The sequence below is a fragment of the Orcinus orca genome, chromosome 7 (assembly GCF_937001465.1).
Source record: "Orcinus orca chromosome 7, mOrcOrc1.1, whole genome shotgun sequence".
Lineage (NCBI taxonomy): Eukaryota > Metazoa > Chordata > Mammalia > Artiodactyla > Delphinidae > Orcinus > Orcinus orca.
In genome coordinates, this window is record NC_064565.1 from 26,950,199 (window position 1) to 26,973,305 (window position 23,107).

Genomic DNA, 23,107 nt, shown 5'->3' on the forward strand with positions numbered 1-23,107 from the left:
AACGTAAAATAGATAGCTAGTGGGAAGTAGCCGCATAGCACAGGGAGATCTGCTAGGTGGTTTGTGACCACCTAGAGGGGTGGGATAGGGAGGGTGGGAGGGAGGGAGATGCAAGAGGGAAGAGATATGGGAACATATGTATATGTATAACTGATTTACTTTGTTATAAAGCAGAAACTAACACACCATTGTAAAGCAATTATACTCCTATAAAGATGTTAAAAAAAAAAACAACAACCCAGAAGTGTACTCTCCCATGTGTTTTCCTGTGGCATTATATATATGTGTGTGGGTGTCATTTTCATATCAGTTATTACTGTGTACCTTGATTATGTGTAGTTCATCATGTACACAACCCTAACCTCTGCTACCACCTGCCTTTCCCCTACACCCAGTCAGAGACACTGCTCCATTTTAAAATTACCTGAGTCAAAAACTTTGTCAGCTTGATCATAATACCTTGTACACAATTGAACTTAATAAATGTTTGTAGATTTGAATCTAATTAGATATCTTGTATTGATTTGAGATAATAGTAGAGATCAAACTTACAGCTCAGGAAAAATTACTTAGAAACAGATTTAGAAATATAAACTTCCTTTTCAAAAATTCAGAGATATTCCACTTCAAGTTAAAATTCTGTCAAAACTTTGGCTTGCATAAAATTTCTCTCCTTCATGTCTCCAATAAAAAGCGATTACAGTCTGATAGTTGGGAGATAACTTTATTGAATGAGCTGATGACTTACTCCTAATGTCCGTATCCCATGAATACCATATCCCAGTCTCAACACTGGCATTAGTTGATATGAGCATGAGCGCTGAACTGTCCTTATCCTTCCTGATATTCTCAGTTTTTTCCTCTAGGCTGAAGCATGTCTTCAGGGCTACTTGAGGAACTTGTGCTTCTGCCTAGTTAAGAGAATTGATTTTCAAAACTATGCTGATTAACATGGTCCTGTTTTGAATTCTGCCATAGAAGGAACTGGTAATGTAATTGCCGAGTCTAAAGAATACTAACCGGAAAAAAAGGTTTTGTAGTATGCTTTTGTTCTATCAAGCCATATTAAAATTACCTCACTAAAGAATCTTTTCGGAGCGCTGGCCAGCTGCTCACCCATTTTGTTTCATGGTAAACTCTCCCTGCTGTCTTACTTCACTGAGACCAGTGTCCCGACCTTCGTTTCTGGGTCATCCACATGGTCTTCTTTTTAGGCTTTTTCTGATAGGTGGGGGCTGTTGAAAGAAGATAGAGAACTAAGCAGGTTTAACCTTTTTAAAAAGTGTTAATTACTTTCTGCTTTGACTTGGTGACTGTAATCCTTTTATAACTATCTCTCTTGTATTTCCAAACTTGCATTTACGGATTGTCTTTTCTTCTCTCTCTTTAAGTCGCCTGCCACCTCCTACCCTTTTTTCCGTACATAAATTTCTCTCCTCTCTTAGTGAAGATATTGGGGCTATTTATTATAGTTTTGGGGTCACCGAATTAACCGTGGATACTTTAAAAGTCTCTCTCAATACTTTTCCTCTTTTTTCTTCTACCAGTCTCAACTGAAGAGGTGTCCCTTTTCTTCAAACCTACTCCAGCTCTCTTTAGAATGTGTTGATCCCTAACTGTGTACCAGGGACTATGATAGGATTTCTAGGAGACCCTGTAAGGACTAGGGTAGAATTCTGACTTGCCCTTAAGGAGCTTAATGACCTGTGTTTGTGATCCCATTTCCTGCTCCTTCCATTATTTGTTCTCAAACTTGTCATTTGTGCATTTTTCTTTGTACTTCTAGAATTAGACAAATTTTAAATGGGAAGGGAAAAGATTGCTTTCCCTCAAGGAGATAAGAGGAGGGAGTGTCTTTCAAATGATACCTTTTCTTTCTTCCCATTTGAGAAGATTTCAGAAAGGAGTATATTATATCTCTTGGGCTCTCAGGTGTGTGGTGGCAGGAAGAAAGGCTGAAGCTCTCTGCTGTGGTAAGGATTCCTGTATCTGATTTATTAATCCCAACCTTTCAACATGTTTAAATCCAGTAATTCCTTATTTCACATGTATGAGCTATATATGTGTGTGAAATTTATGTATATTTCGACTCCAATTATCTGTATACCAGTACAATCTTATTGGAATGTGGTACTAATATATAGTTAATATGTGCTCTCATTTACTTTTATGAGTTTGTGTGTCTGCAGTCCTAAACATAGGGCAAAAAACATCTTGATACTGTTGATGGGTGAAAAGTTTTTGTTTTTTATTGTAGTGAAATACACATAGCATAAAATTTACCATCTTAACCATTTTTGTGTACAGTTTTGTGAATAAGTATATTCACATTGTGCAACCAATCTCCAGAACTCTGGCAAAACCAAAAGTCTATACCTATTAAAAAACAACTCCCCATTCCCCTCTTGCCTAGCTTTTGACAGCAAGCATTCTATTTCTGTCTCTATGAATTTGATTACTCTAGGTAACTTAGGTGGAATCGTACAGTATTTGTCTCTTTGTGGCTAGCTTGTTTCACTTAGCATAATGTCCTCAAGGTTCATCCTGTTTTAGCATGTGTCAGAATTTCCTTCCTTCTTTTTTAAGGCTGAATAATAATCTGTCTTCTGTATATAACACATTTTGTTTATCTGTTCATCTGTTAATGGACATTTGGGTTGTTTCCCACTTTTGGCTATTGTGAATAATACTGCTGTGAACATGGGTGTACAAATATCTCTTTCAGACCTCATTTTCAGTTCTTTTGGGTATATAACCCAGAAGTGGAATTACTAGATCATATACTACAGACATACTTCTTTTTATTGCACTTCACATAAGCGTTTTTTACAAATTGAAGGTTTGTGGCAACCCTTTGTCAAGCAAGTCTACCAGCACCATTTTTCCAACATTTGCTCACTTTGTCTCTGTGTCTTATTTTGGTAATTCTCACAATATTTCAAACTTTTTCATTATTATATTTGTTATGATGATCTTTGATATTACTACCGCAACTCGCTAAAGGCTCAGATGAGAGCATGTTTTAGTGATAAAGTATTTTTTATTTACTTTTTGGCTGCGTTGAGTCTTGGTCGCTGCACGTGGGCTTTCTCTAGTTGCAGCATGCGGGGCCTGCTCTTCGTTGCAGTGCTCAGGTTTCTCATTGTGGTGTCTTCTTTTGTTGTGGAGCATGGGCTCTAAGTGCATGGGCTTCAGTAGTTGTGGCATGCAGACTCGGTAGTTGTGGTACACAGGCTCAGTAGTTGTGGCACATGGGCTTAGTTGCTCTGCAGCATGTGGGATCTTCCTGCACCAGGGATCAAGCCCGTGTCCCCTGCTTTGGCAGGCGGATTCTTTACCACTGCGCCACCAGGGAAGTTCCAATAAACTATTTTTTAATTAAGGTATATACATTGTTTTTTAGACATGCTATTACACACTTACTAGACTATAATATAGTGTAAATATGACTTGTGCACTGGGAAACCAAAATGTCTGTTTGACTCACTTTACTGCAATATTCACTTTATTATGATGGTCTGGAACTGAAACTGCAGTGTCTCTGAGGTATGTCTATAATTCAGTTTTTAAGTTTTTGTGGAATTACTATTTTCCACAGTGCCTGCGCCATTTTACATTTCCACCAGCAATGCACAGGAGTTCCAGTTTATCCACATTCTCACCTACTCTTTGTTATTTTCTGCTCTCTTAATAGTAGGTATCCTAATAGGCGTGAAGTGTTATCTCTTTGTTGTTTTTATTTGCGTTTTCCCTAGTGATTATTGAGGTTGAGCACCTTTTCATGTGCTTGTTTGGCCATTTGTATATTTAATTTGGAGACATTTCTGTTCCTTTTCCCTTTTTTCTTTTTTTTTAATTTATTTATTTGTTTATTTACTTTTGGCTGCACGAGTTTTCTCTGGCTGCATCCAGCGGGGGCCACTCTTCATTGCAGTCTGCGGGCTTCTCATTGCAGTAGCTTCTCTTGTTGCGGAACACGGGCTCTAGGTGCGCGGGCTTCAGTAGTTGCAGCACGTGGGCTCAGTAGTTGTGGTTCACAGGCTCTGAAGCACAGGCTCAGTCGTTGTGGCACATGGGCTTAGTTGCTCCGTGGCATGTGGGATCTTCCCAGACCAGGGCTCAAACCTGTGTCTCCTGCATTGGCAGGAGGATTCTTAACCACTTCACCATCAGGGAAATCCCCTTCTTTTCCCATTTTTGAATGGAGTTGTTTGGTTTTTTTGTTGTGTTGTAGGTGTGTTTTGTTTTTATCATAGCTTTCTTGGGCTTCAGTTTTAAGTAATACTTTTTAAAAATCAGACTCTATTTTATTTAATGACACACAATGTGTTAAAATGTGCTGTACATGTAACTAGAAGCCTAAATATTAGGTCCTTCGTAAAGTAATAATATAATGAGGAGTATTAGTATTTTTTAAGCAACTATCAAAGCTATTTATCAAAATAAAATTAAATACTGTATAGCTTCATGCTGTTTCCAGAGGTCTACGTTAGATATGCAAAAATACTCAGTATATGTGGTTTTCAGATTAACTAGTGTTCAGTAAATTCTTTTTTTTAATAAGTTTATTTTTTAAGTTTATTTTATTTTGTTATTTATTTTAGGTTGCTCCAGGTCTTAGTTGCGGCAGGCCGGCTCCTTAGTTGCAGCACATGTGCTCCTTAGTTGTGACATGTGAACTCTTAGTTGCAGCATGCGTGTGCGATCTAGTTCCTGACTAGGGATCAAACCTGCATCCCCGCCATTGAAAGGCGGGTTCTTAACCACTGCAACACCAGGGAAGTCCCCAGTCAATTCTTAATAAATCAATCTAAGAGTATAGTATAATTACAAGATTTTTTAATTCTCAATTCGAATTCTGCCTTAATAGACATTTAAGAAGGCTTATAAACTTATAACTTGATTTTTTACAACTCAGTCATACTCAGGTTAAAAGTGTCAAGCATCTAAGAAATGCTGATACCAAAATTCAGATACCTATGTTAGCTGGCTATTTTATAATTATTTTAGTCTATAAATCTGGGATAAGTTCATTTTTTAAAAATTTTTATTTATTTTTTGGCTGCATTGGGTCTTTGATGCTGCTCGTGGGCTTTTTCTAGTTGCGGCGAGTGGGGGCCACTCTTCATTGTGGTGTGCAGGCTTCTCATTGCCGTGGCTTCTCTTGTTGCAGAGCATGGGCTCTAGGTGTGCGAGCTTCAGTAGTTGCAGCACGTGGGCTCAGTACTTGTGGCTCGCAGGCTCTAGAGCACAGGCCCAGTAGTTGTGGTACACGGGCTTAATTAGTGGTAATTAGCAATATAGTTATCTTAAGATAGTATTTTATTGTTGTTGGTTTGCTTCTGTTTTTTTGTTTTTTGGGTTTTTTGCTTTTGCTTTACTAATGTGGAAGTTATGCACTCTGTTTTTTATTTCTTTTAGTGATTACCCTTTTTAACCATTCATGTTTAACCTAAGTATATCTTTAGTGTCTTATTGTCCTTCCCACACAATACCAAAGGTCTTTGAACTCATCTCTTATTAGTTTTCTCTTGTTCCTTTAATTATAAGCAACAGAAATCCAAAGCGTACTAACTCAACAAAAGGGGAAATTCATAACTCATATGAATGCTATGTCCAGGCCTCAAATGCTATTATCTGCCTCTTATGTCCTCTCTGCAGGCATTCTGTAGACAACTTCATCCATGTTACCAGGAAAAACTGGTTGCCTATAAATCCTGGCTTACTTGGTCCTTAGAGCTGTTGATCCCTGTAGGAATGAGCTGGTGACAAGGAAGATCTTATGGCACATTCTAAATGACCCAACTTAAGTCACAAGTTCAACCCTGAAATGTGTCCAGTATAGTTCATGGTGTATAGTATATGCCTAGGTCATGTTCTCACCCCTGGGGCTGGAAGTGGATGTTGAGTCAAGTGCAGGGTAAGGCCACTGGTGAGTGGTGAAATAGAAGAAATAGAGGAACAGGGCATTCAATAGACAGAAATAACAGAGGATAGTATATATATATATAGTCATCATTCATTGAACAAAATAATGGACCCATAAATGAAGGAATGTTACAGTCCAAAATAAATTTTGACATAAGATCTTAGAATACATTAGCCCTATATTTCTTCACATTGAGGCCTGGAGTCTACAGTGCTGGAGAAGTACACATTTTAAGAGATTCAGTGTGGTAGATGTCATTAAATGATAATGAGTTGGGGTGGGGAGGAATAACAAAACAGCAGAAATATTGAATTATAGTTTAATTCGTTCAAGTGTAATGACAATTCTGTAAGCACATATCACTTTTCACATACAAGAAAGGTATATTATGTGGTGACTAAGACTGCAGACAGATCAGTACTCTCCAATAGAACTTTGCACAATCATGGAAATGTTCCATATCCTCACTGTCCAACAGGGTAGCCACTAGTCACATGTGGCTACTGAGCACTTGAGATGTGGCAGGTGCAACTGAAGAACTGAATTTGTAATTTTATTTAATATTAATTAAATTTAAACAGCTACATGAGCTAGTAAGTACCTTATTAGACAGCACAGCTCACTAGACTTGGAATACCTTGAATAGTATCCTGCCCCCTCTATTTGATAGCTTTAAGGCATTAGGCATTTTACAAAACCCTCCTTGCCTTTATTTCCCCCATCTGTAAAATGGGATAAATATATATTGATGCCTATCTCAGTGGGTTATTTTGAGGATTAAATGGCTTAATTCACGTACATGTGTTTGGCACTCACTGTCTTAGTTTGGGCTACTATAACAGAATACCACAGACTGAGTGGCTTGTAAACGGCAGAAATGTATTGCTCACAGATTTGGATTGGAAGTCTAAGATCAGGGAGCCAGTATGATTGGGTTCTGGTGAAGGCCTTCTTCTGGGTTATAGATTTCAGACTTCTTTCAGTGTAGAAGGCCTAGGAAACTCTGTGGGGTTTCTTTTACAAGAGCCCCAATTCCATTCATAAGTGCTCCATGAATTATGGGCTTATGGCCTAAGCACCTTCCAAAGGCCCTACCTCCTAACACCATCACATCGGATTAGGATTTCAACATAAGGATTTTAGGGGGACCAAACATTTAGACCATAGCACCTGCTGTGCCACACTCAAGTGTTAGTCATTACCATCTTTATTGTCCCCCTCCTTTCACCACCTTGGAATGGAAGCTAAAGAAATGAGGGGCCAGTAGTCCAACAATTAAAATTTTTTGTTGGAGGTCTTTGGAACTGTAATACTTGGGCTGTTTATTGATAATGTATATATTATTGTTCACTGAGTACAGAAAATGGGGTTAAAATGTAGCTTAGGGAGATTTAGGGAAGAGATTTCAGTACTAAGTATTGTTCTTGGAATTGGTTGCCAAGGGAAATGGAGAAATTTTTAGTTTTATCAAACCAAGGTCCCTGAACATACTTCATGGTGATTTGGTCAGTATTTTCCGTTTTTAAGGTGGATAAATGTATTTTTAAATCTTTAAAGCGATAATCATGTTTTTTTGGGGTTTTTTTTGATAATCATGTTTTAAAAAATACTTTTAAACAGTTTCAGGTTATTTGCCAATAATACCTGTGGCCTTCCTAATGGAAATGTTTAGCAGAATTTTTCTTTAAGGAAAATTCATAAAGACTTCTTTGAAAGGCAAAATACAATTACACAAAACTTAGAGGTTACTACTTTTTGATCTACTTCCGTTTTAAAATCATTTGTTTAATGAAACCTGAAAACCAAGATACCTTTATCACTGATGTTCATGATTTCACAAAATATGTTACTTGTCATCCTTATTTTCATTCTTTAATACCAGTTTAATATTTTGTCCCCTAAAATGTTTTGAGATGTTGGAAAAAATCACTGGATTCATTTTGTATTCTGATTTCCTTGATTTTTGTAATTTTTTCCATTAATTCTGTAATTTAATATTTTAGACAGTTGTTCCGTAGTTCATTGTCTCTTATTGCTAGTAAGTTGAAAGATCTATCCCAATGAATATTTGAACTATGCCCTGACAGAGCCCTTTAGCCTTTTGAAATGTGCAGGTGAAGTCAATTTCAAGTTTTTAGCTTTCTCATAGTTATATTGGTGAGCTTTGTTGAGTTAAATATTTTCGTGCATCCTCTTATTTAATTTCTCATACCTCCTTCCTCATTTTGCATATTGACAGTTGATTATTAACATCTTATGTAAGGGCAGTCCCATTTTTTGTGATTTGCTTGTGAGGTGTACACTCTTAAAATTGTTTTTCTGTCTTCCTAGTATAAAAGCATATTCTGGTACAATTAATTTCCTTTTTTATTCCTGTCATTTTTAAGTATTTCTTACTATATTTATATAGTTTCCTCCTGTGCCTGACAGATTGGAATAGAGTAGGTATGTTGACTTACGTGTGATTTTTAAAACAATTTTGAACTATGAACTAATTTTTTTTTTTTTTTTTTTTTTCTTTTTGTGGTACACGGGCCTCTCACTGTTGTGGCCTCTCCGGTTGCGGAGCACAGGCTCCGGACGTGCACGCTCATCTGCCATGGCTCATGGGCCCAGCCGCTCCGCGGCATGTGGGATCTTCCCGGACCGGGGCACGAACCCGTGTCCCCTGCATCGGCAGGCGGACTCTCAACCACTGTGCCACCAGGGAAGCCCTGAACTAATTTTTTAATGCTTGGTATGCTTGTGTAAATGAAGTCTTCTTAAAAGTAATGGAACATTCACTTGCTAGACTAAAGGAAAAAGAGATACTCTAATTTATGTCTTTTAGTATGCCCAGTAGATATGGCTAAACAATCTATAAAATATTTCACTATCATGTATAATTCAGCTTGCAGCTGTTCCATATTTACTAAATCAATTCAGTGAGAAGTGAGGAGATTTTGAAATGACCAAATTACGAAGTTTTCCCTGCGGTAATGGCATAGAACTTATTTTATTTTCATTTACAAAGTCAGTACACATACGTATTTTTCTGCAAGATGTATCAGTTCTTTTGTTCCAGTCATGTAATGTTTAAAATTTCAGGTTTTTATGATTCATTAGTAACATTGTGGCCATACTAAAATTCGAAGGCTATGCAAACTAAAGAATTTAATCTAGACATGCTGCAGATGATATTTAGGTTCCTTTGTCTTAGTTCTAACTCAAACATAAAGCATTTTTACTCTACCACCAGCTGTGATATTTTGATACGTTCTTTCTAAATCAATTTTAAAACCACTTCATTAAGATTTATACTAAAAATGAAAATTATAGTTGAAATATATAGAATCATAGAATCTCTGAGTTAGAATAAAGTATACAAGCAGTGACGGAGACTTACAGTGCTTTCCCATGCCGGTATTCTTCTGCTTCCTTGGGCGTCTGGAACAGCACACTTCCCAGCCCCGTTGCAGTTAGGTGGTGCCGCATGACTCATTCTGGAGTGTGAGAAGAGACCATAGTGGAGGCTAGGTGTTGAGATGGCAGAGCCACTTTGAGAAAGAAGCAAAGAGCCACAAGATGTAAGTAGCCAAATCTAAGTCACCGTATGAAAGGCAGATGGTATATTTTAGGCTTTGCAGACCGCATACCATTTCTGTCACACATTCTTTTGTTGTTGTTGTTTTATATTGTTTTCACAAATCTTTAAAATGAAAAAGCCATTTGTAGCTCAAAGGACATATGAAAACAAGCCGTGGGCCCTAGGTTACTAACTGTACTAGACAGTCACCTGACTGGTATCAAACATGTAGTGAGAGACAAAAGTCTTTGTATTAACCCAGTGAGTTGTAGATGTTAATTATCACAACATACTTGCCTAATACACATGTAATCTCATCTGACTCCCTAACCCCAGCAGATTCCTGAAGAATGCTTCTGATGTCAGGAGTCTCTATACTGCACACTCTATGAAATGGCCTATTCCACTGTTGGACAACTCCATGTGTGAGAGAAACTATTCTCTTTTTAGTGAGCCAGAGTCCTGATTCCATTTTATCTGTTGGTTCCCCTTCTACCTCTTGATAAATTTACACTTTATGGCAGCTTTTTATTATCCTAGGATAGTTTTTAGGTCTTCTCTGCTCTGTTAACTTAGAAGAAAACAGAATAATATATTAAACAATAAAAAAAATAGGCTCAAAGTAAAAGTTACGTAAACTAGAATATGATAAACTGCATTTAAGTTTAGAAAAATCAGTTGCACACATGGTTAGATAATTGAGTCAGTTCATGAGAAAAAGACTGTCATCTTAATTGTTCAGCTTTACTGTTTTATAACAGTAAAATGACAATTAAGAAGTTAATCCAATTGTAGACATGGCTTTTTGTTTAGGTCAGGTTACCTTTCTGTTGTACTGGGAGCAAGTCCAACCACGTCTATTCAATTAAAGGCAACAGAGTTTTAAAGGAAAAATTGACAAAGTTAGTCCAGAGGACTGGTTACCAGGAAAATCTAGAAACCATATCACAGAGGAGATGATTAAAGGAATCATGGATATTTATTTTTAAAGAGAAACAGGCCATTGGACGTCATATGGTGATACTCAAGGGGTTATAATGAAATCCATCTTTTATTAGTTTTCTTTCAGTGTCTTCACGGAGGATGACTAATGGCTGTTTGTAGAATAAGGCATATGGGCATCCAGGCTTTGGATGAGGCTGAGATAGCAGATTTTCAAGGTTTGTGCATTTTAAGCACTTGCTCCAAAAAGTGAATGTTAGCTTTGCATTTGATCTTTCTAGCCAGCATTTTCCAGTATGGCAAATTTCCATAGGATATTTGGTCAGTAACTTTTCTGAAATCATAAATTATATAGTCTGTAGTATATTAACCATATAGTAACCCTATCAAAAAAAAATACAAGGTTTAGTATTACATGATTTACTCTGTGCTAGTTCATAGTAATTAGTGATCATGTATTTTTTAGTTGCTTTTTTTGTAATAATTTTCCTGGGGATTGATATCACATTTACCAATTCTTAACATCATTTGTTGAAAAATGGGAGATCACTTATCAATACCTAGACTTTTGAAATTTCTTTTAACAAATTTTTTAATTTATTTATTTTTGGCTGCATTAGGTCTTCATTGCTGCGTGCAGGCTTTCTAGTTGCAGCGAGCAGTGGCTACTCTTCATTGCAGTGCACGAGCTTCTCGTTTTGGTGGCTTCTCTTGTTGCGGAGCACACTCTCTAGGCACGCAGGCTTCAGTAGTTGTGGTGCACGGGCTTAGTTGCTCAGCGGCATGTGGGATCTTCCCAGACCAGGGATTGAACCCGTGTCCCCTGCATTGGCAGGTGGATTCCTAACCACTGTGCTACCAGGGAAGTCCCTTTTGAAAAATTTTATCTTCTTAGTTTTATAAAACTTTTCATTTCAGTCTTATTTACACTTTCAGGTTTATGAAAACCTGAACAGTTGAACTAATTTTAGGTTGGCTAGGTGCATTCACCTCTTTATCCCTACCTTATTCCTGTATTTTAGCAAGTTTCTTTCTTTTTTTTTTTAAATAAATTTATTTATATATTTATTTTATTTTCGGCTGCATTGGGTCTTCGTTGCTGTGCGCGGGCTTTCTCTAGCTGTGGCGAGTGGGGGCTACTCTTCATTGTGGTGCGCGGGCTTCTCACTGCAGTGGCTTCTCTTGTTGCGGAGCATGGGTTCTAGGCTCGCGGGCTTCAGTAGTTGCAACACGCAGGCTCAGTTGTGGCTCGTGGGCTCTAGAGCGCAGGCTAAGTAGTTTTGCATGGGCTTACTTGCTCTGTGGCATGTGGGATCCTCCCGGACCAGGACTTGAACCTGTGTCCCCTGCATTGGCAGGTGGATTCTTAACCACTGCGCCACCAGGCAAGTCCCTAGCAGGTTTCTTTTTAAAGCCAGTTATCCTTAATAACCTAACCTTGTTTGCCTGGGACAAACTCAACTGTAGGAAAAGTAAACATCCTGTTTCAACTTCAGTTGGTGTTCACCGTTCATTTCACTTAATTTCTGGTGGAAATAAATGAATTATTCCTTCTTTTACTTGCTACCTTTACCATTTGCTGTTAGGTTGAAAACTAGGGTGACCACATGTACCAGTTTACACCTGTTGTCCAGCAAAATAACATACCCCCTTTCACTCTGCCCAGTTTGGACAAAAAATTGTATGATTATCTTGTTGATCATTCACTTCTGGCAATGATTGGCAGAAATGTCTTGTATTAAAGTGTTCCATTTTGTTTGGCTGATAGCACCCTGATTCCTTCGTTTATCTCTTACATCAGCAAGTAGTCTATGAGATGATATTTGGAAATCTAAAATCCTTAGGATGGGAATATTTCATGAATGTGTGTGTCACCCTTGTGCAAGGGCCATATAATCTAATTTTTGTTTATGCACTGCAGAAGCAAATATAAGAATTACCTTTCAATTTAAAGAAAGAAATTCTCTCTGTTCTGAAGGATTTGGTACATTTCCTCATTTTCTGAGAATGAGAACTGCGTGACTATGTTGTTTCCCTTTTGCCCTTGTTGCTGTAACACTCAGACTCAAATCTGATCCTCAGTCAAGTATCCCTATTAGCTATTTTGATGGTTAGCATCTGTCTTCCTTTTGGTGGGAGTGATTTTATAAAGTATATACTCTTTGGCTCTTCGTTAACCATCTTAAGTTTTTGGCAAGGTATTGGATATAAAATCATAACAGGTACATTTTCAGTGCTTGATAAATGTTAATCATTACTGTTTTTGAAATAAACTTGAGTCTGAGTGGGGAAAGTACCCAAAGCCCAGTGGAATATTTTTAAAACCCTGGTATAGAGAAAGAAGACCAATCACTAAAAATAAGCTAGCCACCCAATACTAGGCTTAAGATCATTTTTAATGCTTACAGTTTGGCTCTGTATTATGTGTTATCCTGTGTATTTTGTATTTCTACCTAGGCAGTAAGTTAGTTATGTACAGTTGCTTACTTCCTATGTGCAAAGTCTTGTACTTACAAATAAGAGACAGCTATAAGGTAGATCTGAAAGAGTCACATTTCCCTAAGTATAGATCCTAGCATATAGATTCTTGTTGGTATTTTATAAATAAATACATAATATACATCCATGGAAGACAAATAAGAAAATATAAACAAAACTATGAAAACTAACCACCAGTAAGTTACTGTCACCCAGAGAAAACCATTAACATTTGGTATATATTCTTCCAGACCTTTAAAAATGTATTTTCCATATTCCCTGGCAAACAGTTATCACTAAATAAGTCATTCCTTTTTTTTAAACAAAAAATCAGATCATATTGTACATACTGTTTCATGAACTGGTTTGTTTTTTCTTTCACCTAAAATGTCATCATCTTGGCTGCCAACAAATGAGTTTCTGCAGCTTATTGAGTGTATTTCCATTTAGCCAGCCAGTCCTGTAGTGTTCACAGTTTTTCATTCTTTTATACAGCGCTATCATGTACATTGTAATGCTTTCTTTAGGATAAAATCCTCTAAGTGGTCTCCCTGGATCAAAGGTGTGTTCAATATGAGACTTTTGATGATATATACTGCTGAAAAGAGTTTGGACCATTTTTCACTCCCACAAACAGTGTATGAGAATGTCAGTTATTCTGGCCCCTCCATTCACTTGGCAGAGGCAGAGTTCTCATCTGTCATTGCTAGTGGAAAATGCTTTTTTTTTTAAATGGCTTTTCTTTAATAAAAAATCTTTAATTTCTTTTCTGTGAAATACCTATTTATTTCTTTGCCTGTTTTTCACAGGTATGTTCATCTTTATTTGCAAAATAAGAAATATCCTTTAATGATAATTACTACTGCACAGAGCTAACTGAAGATTATTTACAGTCTCAACAATAACAATAAGCTAAATTACTGCCTTGTGCAATAAAAAGATGTTTGAGACTTAAATGCGGATATATGTATAGTAAAATTGAAAACTTTCCTTTTATTATTGAGGTATAATTGACATACAATATTATATTAGTTTCAGGTGTACAACATAATGATTAAGTCTTTACTTAATCATTATGTTGTACATTTAATCATTATTAAGTGGACTGAAAAATGTAAAAGTTACTGGAGAGGCTGCCTGCTGTGAAAAAGCTGGTGCCACTTTCCAGCAGAGTTGAAGTTAATTAAGGAGAAAAACTACATTCACATACATTTTATTACAGTATATTGTTTTAATCGTTCTATTATTAGTTATGGTTGTTAATCTCTTACTGTATCTATTTATAAATTAAACTTTATCAAAGGTATGTAAGTATAGGAAAAAACATAGTATATATAGGGTTTTCTACTGTTTGAGGCATCCATTGGAGGTCTTGGAATGTATCACCCATGGATAAGAGGGGACTACTGTGTTTGTCTTTCTCTCTCTGACTTATTTCACATAGCTTAAATGCCCTTTAATTTCCATCCGTATTGTCGCAAATGGCAAGACTGCATTCTTTTTTATGGCTAAGTAATACTCCATTGTATATGTATGCCACAGCTTCTTTATCTGTTCATCCATCGATGTACACTTAGGTTGGTTCCATATCTTGACTATTGTAGATAATGGTACAATGAGCAGAAAACTTTCTTAACTAATTTGAGATTCAGATACCACCATTGCATCTTATTTTATCTGAAATGGTCTCCTAAACAACTTTTACTCTCCCTGAGCTAAACATTTGTTGTTTAAGTACATAGAACACAAGATTTTCTTTCTTTGTAAACTTGACAGTTTCTTTGGAATACTGATCTAGGATATGTGTAAAACTCTTTGTTATTTTACATGTTCCCACTATTAGAAAGGGAATGAGTTAGGGGTAAGAGTGGTACTGCCACAAGACCTCACAGCACATTTATGTTGATGGATTTACACAGCTCTAGTAATTGGGGCCTCAGCTTTGAAAACTCAAAAGTTTTGTTTTTGTAGAATCACATAAAGTAAAGCAAACACTCAGGTCTTATATGTTAATGAAGTTTATAGAGACTGAATAAATGTGAATGTCAGTTATTAATTTACTGTGAGAGTTGAGTTCTGCTCCTGTCAGCATTACCACTGCATTCTCTTCAGATTAATCTGCATGGACTAGCCAGATTGTAATTAGAAGGCTGTTTGACAAGCAGGGGTTCAGATTAAAGTGAGTTGATTGGTTAGCTGGTCTGCTAGGAATATACGTGTCATAGGAAAGGAAGCAGTCAAGTGTAGGCCTGGCTGAAATGCTTTCTCCATTGTTGAGATTGGCACTATGGGCTCTTCTACTTGTCTCCAAAGTCAGGTTCTCAGCTTTTTCAAGTGTGAAAGAATTTCTTTTTAAGTTCAAAAAAGGTCAGTAGTAGTGCTTTGTATGTAGATGGATATATGAATCCCTTGCTATAAATCAGCAGTACGCTAGCAATCTGTATCCTGTAGGCTGGTAGTCCATGCTGTAGCCTAATCTGTGCTTCTCTTTCAGACTTGGTCCAGTTAGGGCTCAATATAATTAATTAGTAATCGCTGCTTGAGTTTATATATCCATGTTCTTTGGATACTGTTCAACTCTGGAGTCATATTTACAGATTTATTCCCAAAGATGGGTAATTGTAGAGTGTGTGTGTGTGTGTGTGTGTGTGTGTGTGTGTGCGCGCGCAAGCATATACACATAAGCTTTACTTATTACTCCCAAAGTATAGTCTTTTTACCACTGCAGAGGAGAGGGCCAGGGGCTCCCTGTTTGCCTTAAGTGCTGCCACATCTGATACACAGTGGCAGAGTGGAGTATCCCAGAGTACATCAAGATGCAGCTGTTGGGCTTCCCTGGTGGCGCAGTGGTTAAGAATTCTTCTGCCAATGCCGGGGACACGGGTTCGAGCCCTGGTCCAGGAAGATCCCACATGCCATGGAGCGACTAAGCCCGTGCGCCACAACTACTGAGCCTGCGCTCTAGAGCCTGCAAGCCACAACTACTGAAGACTGTGTGCCTAGCGCCTATGCTCGGCAACAAGAGAAGCCACCGCAATGAGAAGCCCGCTCACCACAACGAAGAGTGGCCCCCGCTCACCGCAACTAGAGAAAGAAAGCCTGCGTGCAGCAACAAAGACCCTACGCAGCCAAAAAAAAAATTTTTAAACATGTTCATGCTACCAGAATTCCTAGAGTTAGTATGTACTTTTTAGTTAGTGAGTAGTATACAATGTTTTTTTGGAAATTGTTTTCAAATATGTCAGAGAGATCAATTAGACTTCATCAAATTAAAAGGTTTTGTATTTCTAATGACACCATTAAGAAAGTGAAAAGACATAGGAAGACATAGAAATGGAGAAAATATTTGCAGTATTTATCTGGTAAGGGATTTATATGTGGAAAATACATAAAGAACTCTTACAACTCAGTAATAAAGACACATAACCTAATTTTAAAATGGGCAAATGATCTGAATAGACATTTCTCCAAAGAAGATATGCATATGACCAATAAGTACATGGAAAGATACTCAACATCATTAGCCATCAATGGAAATGCAAATCAAAAACCACAGCGAGATACCATTTCATACCCACTAGAATGGTTATAATTGAAAAGATAATAAACATTGGCAAGGATGTAGAGAAATTGGACCCCTCCTACACTGCTGGTGGGCATTTAAATTGTACAACCGCTTGGGAAAATACACAGTTGCCATTTGACCCAACAATTCGACTCCTAGGTATATAGCCAATAAAAACGAAAACATACGTCCACACAAAAACTCGTAATGAATGTTCATAGCATACGCATGATAACCAAAAGATAGAAACAACTCAGATGTCCTCCATCAACTGATAGAGAAAACAATTTATATGAACTTTGCAGAATAGGGAAATCTATAAAACAGGAGTAGATTAGTGATTGTCTAGGGCCGGGTGGGGGAGTGGTGGAGAGATTAGGAGATAATGGCTAAACAGTACAGGTTTTCTTTATGGGATGATTTTTATGTTTAAAAATTGTGATAATAGTTAACTCTCTGAATATACTAAAAATTATTGAATTGTACACTTTAAATGGCCAAATTATGTGATATATGAATTATATCTCACTAAAGCTGTTACCAAATATAAATGTCAAGGACTTCCAGGTAACTGAAGGCAATGATGGTAATCTAGATACTGCTTCCCAATTTTCCTTTAAAATATAGAAAAAGAAAAATTTAAAGACAGCATAATTTGAGAGAATTTCAGACTTCAAAATAGCTTTAAGTAAAAAAAAGATTTTACCAAATTCAGCATGTGATTTCTCACACTCTTACTCCATTCCTGCCTGCCACAAAACTTCGTGGCAAGCAAAGGCAAAAAAAAAAAGCTCAACCATAAAAAAGACTGAAATTCTTCTGTTTGCAACAACATAGATGGACCTAGAGAGTATTATGCTTAGTGAGATAAGTCAGACAAAGAAAAATAGTCTGTTATCAGTTATATGTGGAATCTAAAAGCTAAAAACAAACCGAATGTATATAACAAAACAGAAACAGACTCACAGATGTAGAGAACATACTAGTGGTAACCAGTGGGGAGAAGGAAGGGGGAGGGGTATTACGGGGCAGGGCATTAAGATACAGACTGCTATGAATAAAATAAATAAGCAACAAGGATACATTGTACAGCATAGGGAAATATAACCATTATTTTGTAATAACTTTAAATGGAGTATAAGCTATTAAAATATTGAATCAATATGTTATACACCTAAAACTAACATAATATTGTAAATCAGCTATACTTCGATTGAAAAAAAGAAGGGGGCAAAACACAGAGGAAAGAAAGCTAAGCTTGATCTAAACACTCAGCTAGAAAGACTAAGTTTACCCTGAAAATTCTAAAAGGAAAAAAAAAGGATCTAGGTTGGAATAGGAACTATAGGGAGGGGACTTAAAAATGCATGCAGTTTAAAAGGGCAGCCTTCAAAATGCATAGCTTCTAGGAGAGACAAAAAGGCACACAAAGAAGGGAGAAGCACCCTTCAGCAGGTGGGTAGTGAAGGGAGAATAAAGCAAAGGGAGGAAATTCATAATCCAGCAAGACAGAGAACCACAAAATTGTAGGATTCATAACCAACTTCTCCCCTTGGAATAAAACAATTGGCTAAAATATCTGAACTTTGCAAAAGAGGGCACCATTAAAAATAGGAATCTGTAAAACATCCCAGTAAAATAGTGTGCAAAAGAAAAGCCATAGTAATAAACAAATTTATCTTTAAAAATGAAAATAAGTGAGGTAAATTTCCGGCTCAACACAACTTCCCTGGTGGCACAGTGGTTAAGAATCCACCTGCCAATGCAGGGGACACGGGTTCGAGCCCTGGTCCGGGAGGATCGCACATGCCACGGAGCAACGAAGCCCGTGCGCCACAACTACTGAGTCTGTGCTCTAGAGCCCACGAGTCACACTGCTGAGCCCACGTGCCACAACTGCTGGAGCCCGCGTACCTAGAGCCTGTGCTGCGCAACAAGGAAGCCAGTGCAATGAGAAGCCAGCACACCACAATGAAGAGTAGCCCCCACTCGCCACAACTAGAGGAAGCCTGCGCACAGCAGCAAAACCCAATGCAGCCAAAAGTAAATAAATAAATAATTTTTTTTAAAAAAAGTAGAAATTAATGAGAGAATAGAAAAACAGTAGACCTAATTAATATATACTATGATATTTTAAAATTTATTTTATTTATTTATTTGGCTGCATTGGGTCTTGGTTTCTGCGCAAGGGCTTTCTCTAGTTGCGGCGAGTGGGGGCCATTCTTCATTGCGGTGCGCGGGCCTCTCACTGTCGTGGCCTCTCCTGTTGCGGAGCATGGGCTCTAGTTGCGCAGGCTCAGTAGTTGTGGCTCACGGGCCCAGTTGCTCCGCAGCATGTGGGATCTTCCCAGACCAGGGCTCGAACCTGTGTCCCCTGCATTGGCAGGCGGATTCTCAACCACTGCGCCACCAGGGAAGCCCTACTATGTTTTTTTTTTTTAAATTATCAAAATAGACAAATCACTACTTTGATCGTGTAAAGGAGTAAAGCATAAATATGCAAAAAGTAAGATAACAAGGTTGAAAATAGTTATTGAAAACAATTTTTTTATTTTAAAAGTCACAAGATAGGGAATTTCCTGGCGGTCCAGTGGTTAGGGCTCGGCACTTTCACTGCCAGGGCCTGGGTCGGGGAACTAAGATCCCGCAAGCCGTGCAGTGCAGCCAAATAAATAAATAATAAAAAATCACAAGATATTACTTCGTAGACCTCACAGCAATAAATTTGAAAACCTAGATGAATAATTTCTTAGGGAAATACAGATTACCAAGATTGAGTTTGAAAACTTGAATGAACCAATTTCCATAGAAGAAATAAAGAATGTTATTAAGAAATTACCCCACTAAAAAGCATCGGGTCCGGATGATTTCACAGAGGAATTTTACCAAACCTTCAAAGACCAGATAGTTCCACTGCTTTGTAAATTGTCCCAGGGTGTTGAAAGTGATAGAAACCTTCCTAGTTCCTTTTATGAAGCAAATATAATATTGATACTCAAACCTGACGGTACCAAAAAAACCCCCCACAAATCAATATCCCTTATGAATACCGATACAAAATATTAAGTAAAATAATAGTGTTAGTCATTAATAATTATACTTCATATTAATAGATTTGGAAAGAAAAAATAATTTATGTCTATAGATACTGGCTGAGAAAGTCTTCAAAAAATTCATTCATGATAAAAATAAAACACACACACAAACACACTCAAGAAAATAGGAATTGTAGGATACTTTTTTAAAATAATAAAAAAATCTATATCTTAATCCTAAAGCCAGAAATCTTATATATTGGGAAATAGTGGAGGTGTTTCCACAGTATACAAAAATAAGGTAAATGCCCACTGTCTCCACTAATATTCAGCATTGTTATGTAGGTATTAACCAATTCAATTAGAGGTATGATAATGGGTAAAGAAGTAAAACTGTCTCTTTGCAGGTTATGTGCTAGTATAGCTAGAAAACCCGTAGAGGATCACTGGTAAAACTAATTCAAACAGTGAAAAGATTTCAGTAAGGTAGCAGGATATAAAATTAACTTAGAAAAATCAATAGCCTCATATACAATAGCCTCATATAAAACAGTTAGCATTTAACAGTCATAATGGTAGTGAAAACGCCACTTACAATAGCGACAAAGATTAAATACTTAGGAATAAACTTAAAAAGAAATGTGCAAAACCTATATGAAGAAATTTTTAACATTTTTGAAAGCCACAAAAATAGGATGACTCAAAATTATAAAGATGTCCGTTCTCCTTTTTTCTAAATTTAACTCAGTTGCAGTGAAAGTACTTTTTTTTAAAAAAAAAATGAAGTTAGACAATACTGATACTAAATTATATTTGGAAAAAACCATCCAAAAGTAGCCGGAAAGAGACTATAAAAAGAAAAATTGCCAGAAGGGACTACCCCTACCAGACATTAAAACATGCACTATAAAACTTCTACAGTTAAAAACAGTGTGCTACTGTCACATGAATAAACAAATAGAGCAGTGGAATAGAAAGCCCAGAAACAAACCGAAGTACACATGGAAACAATAAAAGTGACATTTCAAATCACTGAGGTAGAGATGAACTTTTTAATAAGTGGTGCCAGCGTATCTGGGTAGCCATTTGCAAACAGATAAAATTAGATCTACATCTTGCACAAGAATAAACTCAACAAAAAAGTGTGTCCACAGATGTTCATAGCATTACTTATAGTAGCCAAAAATGGAAACAACTCAAATGTTCAACTGATAAATGAATAAACAAAAAGTGGTATATCCATACAATGGAATATTATATGGCAATTAAAAGTACCGGTACTACAAATGGATGAAACTTGAAAACATTATGCTAAGTGAAAGATGGCAGTCACAAAAGGCCCCGTATTGTATTACTTTCTTTATGTGAAATGTCCATAGCAAGCAAATTACAGCAGCATAAAGTAGATTAGTGGTTGCCAGGGGCTGAGGGAGTCTGGGGAAAGGGGAAAGACTACTAAAAGGTACAGTATTCCTTTTTGAGGTGATGAAAATGTTCTAAAGTTGGTTGTCATGGTTATACATCCCTATAAATATACTAAAAACATTGAATTAGATACTTTAAATGGGTGAATTGTGTGGTATTTGAATTATATATCAATGAAGCTGTTACGACACACAAAAAAGAAGCAGCAGCAGCAGCTCCAAATAGATTAAGAATCTAAATGTTAAAGAGAGACAGGGGAATTCCCTGGGGTTTCCAGTGGTTCGGACTCTGCACTTTCACTGCTGAGGGCCCCGGTTCAATCTCTGGTCAGAGAACTAAGATCCTGCAAGCCCCAAAGGGGAGCCAAAAAAAAGAGACCAACCATACAAGTACTAAAAGAAAACATGGCTTTTCTTCTTTAATGTTGGTTTAGGGAAAGACTTTCTCACTGTGACTCAAAATCCAGAAGCAGTAAAAGATTGGTAAATTTAACGACATAAAAATAAGAAAATTTTGTATGGCACAACCATCATGAAAAAAGTCAAAAGACCTGAAAAACTAGGAGAAATATTTTCACCATATACCATAGAAAAAAAGGCTAATATTCCTACCATATAAGAATTCTTAATAATTAAGGGGTTAAAAAAAAATTGAGACAAAGGAGCAGGGACCTGATAGGAACTCATGAACAATGTAAATATTGATGCAACCCTTAAACACACAAAAAAGTTTAATCTCACTCAAAATTTGAGAACTACAAACTAAAACAGCATTGAGATAACATTTCTTATCTATCCAACTGAGAAAAATTAAAAAGAATGATAGCACATTCTGTTGCAAGAGTATTGGGAAGAGCCAAAGCAATCTTGAGGGGAAAAAAAATGTAGCCAGAGGAATCAGACTCTCTGACTTCAGACTATACTACAGAGCTACAGTAATCAAGACAATATGGTCCTGGCACAAAAACAGAAATATAAATCAATGGAACAGGATAGAAAGCTCAGAGATAAACCCACACACCTATGGTCAACTAACCTATGACAAAGGAGGCAAGGATATACAATGGAGAAAAAACAGTCTCTTCAATATGTGGTGCTGGGAAAACTGGGCAGCTACATGTAAAAGAATGAAACTAGAACCCTCCCTAACACTATACACAAAAATAAACTCAAAATGGATTAAAGACCTAAATATAAGACCAGACACTATAAAACTCTTAGAGGAAAACATAGGAAGAACACTCTTTGACATAAATCACAGCAAGATCTTTTTTGACCCACCTCCTAGAGTAATGAAAATAACAACAAAAATAAACAAATGGGACCTAATGAAACTTAAAAGCTTTTGCACAGCAAAGGAAACTATAAACAAGATGAAAAGACAACCCTCAGAATGGGAGAAAATATTTGTAAATGAATCAATGGACAAAGGATTAATCTCCAAAGTATATAAACAGCTCATGCAGCCAATAATAAAAAAACAAACAACCCAGTCCAAAAGTGGACAGAAGACCTAAATAGACATTTCTCCAAAGAAGACAAGAGGCACATGAAAAGCTGCTCAACATCACTAATGTTGATTTGCATTTTAGAGAAATGCAAATCAAAACTGCAATGAGGTATCACCTCATACCGTTTAGAATGGGCATCATTAGAAAATCTACAACAAATGCTGGAGGGGGTGTGGAGAAAAGGGAACCCTCTTGTACTGTTGGTGGGGATGTAAATTGATACAGCCACTATGGAGAACAGTATGGAGGTTCCTTAAAAAACTAAAAATAGAATTGCCATATGGCCCAGCAATCCCAGTACTGGACATATACCCAGAGAAAACCATAACTCAGAAAGACACATGCACCCCAGTGTTCATCGCAGCACTCTTTACAGTAGCCAGGTCATGGAAGCAACTTAAATGCCCATCGACAGACGAATGGATAAAGAAGATGTGGTAAATATATATGATGGAATATTACTCAGCCATAAAAGGGAACGAAATTGGGTCATTTGTAGAGACATGGATGGACCTAGAGACTGTCATAGAGGGTGAAGTAAGTCAGAAAGAGAAAAATATCGTATATTAACGCATATATGTGAAATCTAGAAAAATGGTACAGATGAACCGATTTTCAAGGCAGAAATAGAGACACAGATGTAGAGAACAAATGTATG

The 23,107-nt window shown here is 37.0% G+C and overlaps 1 protein-coding gene across 16 annotated transcripts in view; it reads left to right on the plus strand.

Annotated features, from left to right (window-relative positions):
- Positions 1-23,107, plus strand: part of R3HDM1 (R3H domain containing 1) — a 180,959-nt gene that overhangs the window by 20,497 nt on the left and 137,355 nt on the right. Inside the window, exon 1 of one of the 16 annotated variants that reach the window (XM_033420309.2) lies at positions 10,553-10,654. The exons of the other annotated variants lie outside the window; for them this stretch is intronic. The gene's annotated coding sequence lies outside the window, so the exon portion shown is untranslated. Of the gene's footprint in view, positions 1-10,552; positions 10,655-23,107 lie in introns of those variants that run through there. 16 annotated transcript variants of the gene reach the window in all.